Raw genomic sequence first — 6,577 nt, 5'->3', positions numbered from 1 at the left:
GAAATGCACTTGATAAATGATGGCAAATCGGGCAATTGCCCCAATGCCCCAGACTCTCAGGGGCCCCAAATACCCCAAGTTCACTGTGTGGCAATAAATATATGGTAATTTTACTAACTGATCAATGTAAATAATATTATTATTTAACACAGGGGGCTTGATAGGGGGCCCACAGCTCACTTTTTGCCCTGGGGCCTGCTAGCTGGTTAATCCAGCTCGGACTATGTAAATGTGTCTATGTGTATGTGATTAAATGATTTGTGAAAAGGTGGCTTTGTAACGCATCTATACATTTATAGATACATATATAAGCAAGCAGCCAAATATGATTTTACTCATTTGTTTGTAAGACTGATCATTATTATTTCAGTCTAAGATGGATTATCCGTCACTTATATACCTTGCAGAAAGGCATTTGTGTGTGTGTGTGTGTGTGTGTGTGTGTGTGTGTGTTGTGGGTATGGTTGATTTCCTCATTCTTATGACCCTTCATCTCTACCTTGGCCTCAGACCTGCTCTGGGTGCAGCAGCAGTAGCTGCACTCATTACCTCAGTCAGGGTGCCAATGTTTAGCGAGGCTCCAGCCAGTGCAGACCAGGCCGGGTCTAATGGGAGTGGGGAGGGGGGGCAGCAACATGAACCGGTGCAACCTTCAGCCAAAGGTCCTGTCTCACACTGTTATCCAACTCTGCCATTTATAGATGCGATTCAAACCTGTTTGTTAATGCACACAGGAGGCCTGTTTGGTGGAAAATAAAAGTTAACTACATTATCTAATTTTCCTGGTTGCCATAAGAATACAAACTTGATTAAAGAAGTTTTATTGCTTTTCAAATGACCGGGGCAAAAGTCTGCGAGAGCTCTGCTGCTCTCATACTTCTGCTCTCATTACTTTTTACATTTTTATTACATTTTTTATTTTATTCTATTTTTATTTTTTTGCTTATGGCTTAATTCAGTCATATTCTGGTTAATGGCTTGGCTACTTAACTACCTGGCCTTTATAGCTATAGTACTTAGTGTGTGACACGCACTCATACACATGCCTTACACAAAGCCTTTCACACATATAATAATAATAATAATAATAATAATAATAATAATAATAATAACTTATTTATATAGCACCTTTCAAAACTTCCCTTACAAAGTACTTCACAAACAAGAACAAATAAAAGAAAGCAGGAGAACAATCAAATACAAAATCACAGTCAACAAATAAAAAAAAACAAATAAAAAGTTAAAAGTAAAGATAAAATCATGGAAAAAGTAACACATAAAAGAACAGATAAAATAAGTAACAGATCAAATAATTAAGCAATACGATAAAAGTAACTCTTGAGAGACGATTTAAAGGAAGGCAGTGAATTTTCTAGTCTCCTCAGGTAAGCTATTCCAAAGGGTTGGAGCCCTAACAGCAAAAGCCCTGTCACTCTTGGCCTTCAGCCTTGACCGGGAAATAGCTAACTGGGCCTTACCAGAGGGTCTCAAGCTACCCGGGCTGGTGAGTAATGATTTAGAAGCTCAGCCATGTAGCTCGGTGCCATGCCATGCAGGGCCTTAAAAGTTAAGACTTTTAAAATCAATTCTAAAACAGACAAGGGCGATATGATCATGCATTCGTGATTTGGTTAAAAGTCTGGCAGCTGCGTTTTGGAAACCCTGAAGCCGTGCAATCATGTTTTGGCCAAGGCATGTAAACATGGCATTACAATAATCCAGACGAGAAGTGATAAAAGCATGAATAACTCTTTGAAGATCATTAAAAGTAATAAAAGATCTAATTCTGACATCCAATCCTTAACCACAGCTAGGCAATTATGCATGGAAGATAACTTAATTAGCTAATTCAGATGGTTTGCAGGGTGAGTACACCTGAGTACTATCTGCGTAGAAATGAAATATCATGCTGTTTGATAATGTGGCCCAAAGGGAGTAAATAAAGAGAAAATAAAATTGGTCCTAGAACAGAGCCCTGTGGCACCCCATACATAGCTAATGCTTGGGAGGAGGTAAAACCATCTACAGACACAACACATTTTCTTTTAGAAAAGTATGAAGAGAACCACCGGAGGGCAGTCCCGGACATACCAACCCATGTTCTCAACCTATCAATAATAATGTTGTGATCCACCGTGTCAAAAGCGGCACTAAGATCAAGCAGAACTAGCACAGAGCATTCAGCTTAGAAATTTGTCTATACTTGCTATGGTCAGAGTGAACTAGGTTTTTTGAGAAGTGGCTGGACACTAACAGTCGTAAAATAATCGGGAACACATCCAGATGACAAAGAACTGTTGATGATTGAAAGCAGGCAAGGGGCTACACTATCTAGAACCTCTAATAGAAATTTGGTAGGTATTATGTCCAGTGGACTTGGTGTCATGTGTGAAATAGTTTCAATTAATTCTTGGATAGTAATTACCTTAAAAACATGCAAAGTATCCAGCTGAGGACAAGATAAGTCAGAAACAGAAGTGGGGGGTGAATCTTCGATCAAATGTCCTCAGTCTTGTCTATTAAAAAGGTTAACAACATTTCACAGTCTGCATTCGAGGTAATAGTGACACCAGGAGAACCAGGGTTGACTAAACGATCAATGGTCTTAAATAAGAAACTAGGCTTGTGCTAGTTGAAGGTGATGAGCTCTGAAAAATATTTTGCTCTTGCATTTTTAATTTCACTGTTATAAGATTGTAATAAAAAAAATCATATGCTCATAGTGTACTGAGAGCTTTGGTTTCTTCCACTGTCCCTTTTCAGGCCACGGAAATCACTTTCACTTAATCACTTTCAGTAATCCAAGGTAATACAATAGATGATTTGGAATAAAAAGCAGTTGAGCACATATCATTGAAGCAGTTCACTAAATTATTGGTGTTTGAAAGCAAATCTAAGGATTCACCAGACTTCACAAATAATGAGGAAAATCTTGAAGCACTAGTGTCATTAAAGATGCGTGAGCAAATTTCTTGCTTATGAGGATTCCTGTTCACATTAAACACAGAGTTTAAAAAAAAAAGACATAAATGATCAGAGATTAAAAAAAATCTCCCTTAAAACCAAAGATGATAAATCAAGACCCAAAGTAAAAATGAAGTTCAGTGTATGGACACTTTTATGAATAGGGCCTGACACATGTTGAGTGAAATTAAAAGACTTTTAAGATTAAGAGACAGAAATGTCATCACTGTGGATGTTAAAGTCATACGTTTTAAGGACAAGGGCCTGAAAGCTGGTGAGATCGTTGGAAGGTATCAGGCCATATTTAAAATATGTTTTAAATATAACACCCAGCTCACCACCACAAGCCCTGGGGGAGCAGATAAAATCATAATAGTGGGGCATAATTATAAAACAAGCTGTGCTCACCTGGTTTGGACCAGGTCTCAGTAAGAAACATAAAATTAAGATTTTCAGAAAAAATAAAACCACTTAAATGTCTTATTTGAAAGGCATCATACATTTAAAAGGCACAGTCGATTTAGCCACTAGAGAAATAGGGAAAGGGTTCCTCTTGGTTAGGGAGGTCTTTACAAGTGCAGTTGAAAATGTATTAGTTATTTAAACTGGGATATTAGCGGTACATAATTTTCAGGCAGGGTGACAAAAGGCAGGACTTTCAGGGCGTCATACTGTAAAGGTCTTGCAAGAGTGTAGGGCCAGTTCAATGTTCATGGATAAGGACATGTGAGTTCCATCAGTAATCAATTACTATTCATTTTAATTCAGACACTCAGCAATGTACACAGTATATTTCCAACTAAATGAGACTGAACTCACACCATTTCTGTGTGTGTGTGTGAGAGAGAGAGAGAGAGAGAGAGAGAGGGAGAGTGAAAGGGAAAATTGGTATGAAGGTTCAGATTTGGAGCAGTGGAAAGTGGCTGTTTGTGTCACAGTACAAAAAGGAAGAAAGTAAGGGAGGAGGAGGGAGGAGGAGGGAGTGCTCTAACAGCAGAGGTGGATAGACGGAAACAGTTTGGTCTACAGCAGGATTGTCCCGCCAAGAGCAGGCGCTGGGGCCGCATGGAAACTTTCCCTTCTGACTCTCGGGCTGCCGGAGGAGAAGTTGTCGGTATTAAGTATCCTAGAGAAGAAAAAAGAAAAACGGTAAATTGAAGATCCAGACATGAAGATGGAAAAGTTTGTCAGTTGAAGTGAATAGTTTTGCATGTAACAGGATTTGCTTTGATTTGTTTTTGTGGTTCCCTCTGAAGCCACTTCATCCTTCCATGAAGAATGGACCATCCTGATGCCTTGAATCATTTCCCCAAATAGTTGCTCAAGTAAAATATTTGTTATGATAACCTGAGTTTTTACATAATACTTGTGCAAAACACCTGATCCAAAGATTGTATCAACAGCAGCAGTAGCACCTTATTGCATAGAGCTACAGAAAAGTGGATGAAGAGCATGGAACATGATCGAAGAGCAATGAGTGAGAGAACTTTTAATCCAGATCCAACTCAACAGTGGCCTGTTAACTTCTGCTGTCACAGGCCAGGCTCATACAGTAGGCTTGGGTTACAGTATGTGTTAGTATGTATGTGTTATGTGTGTTATGTATCACAGTCAGGGATGAGGCAGAACTGTGTCGGGGGCTGTTTATAAAACCATTCGCATCACAATCTGTAGCAGATGTTTCATAGATACAAGACTGTGCATGGGCCTCAGTGGCTTGTTATCTATCAGGGGTCACTAAACAAGTCAGTCGATCTATACTCACATTTATAGCTATCCTTATGGCATGGCTCTATGAATGGCAGTCAGTCTGTCGGTTTGTCTGTCTGTCTGTCAGTTGGTCGGTCCACCACACAACAACTATTGGATAGATAGACATCCCTGGTGCCCAGAGGATGAATCCTATACTGACTTTAATCACATTCTCATCAGCCTCAGCTGTACTTATATAAATATTAACTATACTAAATAACTAAGATGGCAAACACTGAGCTGCTAGCATGGCTGTAAACGTATAGTCTTGTTAGATAATTTGAGATTTTCAAGAGGAGTCATCGGCACTTGATAAATACAGAGCAGGGAATATAACTTAGAAATACTTTATGCTGAATGAGAAATTATGCTGATGCTGAGAAAAAAAATTTGAAATTGCCCTTATTGTGCTAAAACAGTATTACAGGTGGGTTTTTTGTTTGTCTTGCAGTGTTGAGAGGAACACGTCATTTCAAGAGTAAGTTTTCATTTTGATTTTGAATTTTCTCGAGCCTGAATGAAGAAGTTAATCCACTTGACACACAAAAACATAAACCATTAGCCCCTCCGCCCTGCACCTAATTAAATCCTTGCCCCTTTGCCATCAACATTAAATGAATGGTCAGAGGTAGTGGCCAGTTCAGGTCAGATTCCTCTGTTTTTTCATGTCCCATGTTCACACTCTCGGAGGGAGCGGGTGCATGCCACGCAGCAGTCCTCTGCCTATTAATAGCCATGAGGGGATGGAGTTGGGGGCAGTCTGGATGGTGTGTAAATTTAGACCCTCCCCCCTGGATGTTCCGTTGATGTCATAAGCCTGACCTCTGACCCAGGAGCCTGGCTGCCACAAGGGCCCTGGTTGAACTTGAATTTCAGGAGTCCGAATACAAGCATGCACATACAAAGACATGCAAACACTTATTCATGCACAGTACATGCACACAAATGCAACATCTGAAACAGTTTGAGGAAAAAAGCTGTAAAGATATGTCACCAAGAAGATGCTCAGTACTCTGCACATTCTTTCACTGTGAGAAGGCTTAGACTATCACATGACAACAACTGACACTCTAACTGACTGTTAAGCTTCTTGGTCATTCATTCTCAAACTAGTTGGTGTGCACTTTGTTTCTTACAAGAAACAAAGTGCCAACAAAATCTTCTCTCTTGTTCTGTGCTGAAAGCTTGGCACTAAATCATCACCAAGTCACACACAATCACACCCTGATTTTCAGAGATTTTGAAATTGACTACAGTTGGAGCAGGGTGATTAGGTAGAGTGCTCACACAGGTTCCCACAGCCTTATCCAGTGTCTTTGCCCCTGCCAGAGTTATGTGATGGATCGGGGGGGCTGACATGCACAAACGGGGACGGGGGCAACTGATCTTCAAGGTATGTCAGCCGACACTCTTGGGATATCTTGTGCACGGCACCGCGGAAGACCTTAACCTACAACATAACAACATTGTTCAAGCCATGATTCCTCTTGTCTTATTTTTGGGTCCGATAAAGTTGTTGTTGGATACCAATAGAGCCTTGACCGTGTTACAGTAAGATCTGTGTTGAAATAAATGGATAGTGACACTGAATTAAAATGAGTCAACATGATCTGTATACAGTTTAGGTTTCAGAAAGTTATGACAAAGGATATGCTTCTGTGAGAGCTAAGGGTTGAGCATTGCTTTGTATTGTACATCCACATACATGTACACAGACACAGCACACACATTTATGTCAAACAGTAGTCCAGCTATACTATGTTATAACTCCAGACACAATGGATGTCGACAGTCCAAATGCCAACCAATGCCACCTTTGACCAATCACACCTCCACCCGCTACCCTTTAGGCACTCATAAA

This window comes from Siniperca chuatsi, linkage group LG4, assembly GCF_020085105.1.
Source record: "Siniperca chuatsi isolate FFG_IHB_CAS linkage group LG4, ASM2008510v1, whole genome shotgun sequence".
NCBI lineage: Eukaryota > Metazoa > Chordata > Actinopteri > Centrarchiformes > Sinipercidae > Siniperca > Siniperca chuatsi.
This window is presented reverse-complemented; position numbering follows the sequence as displayed.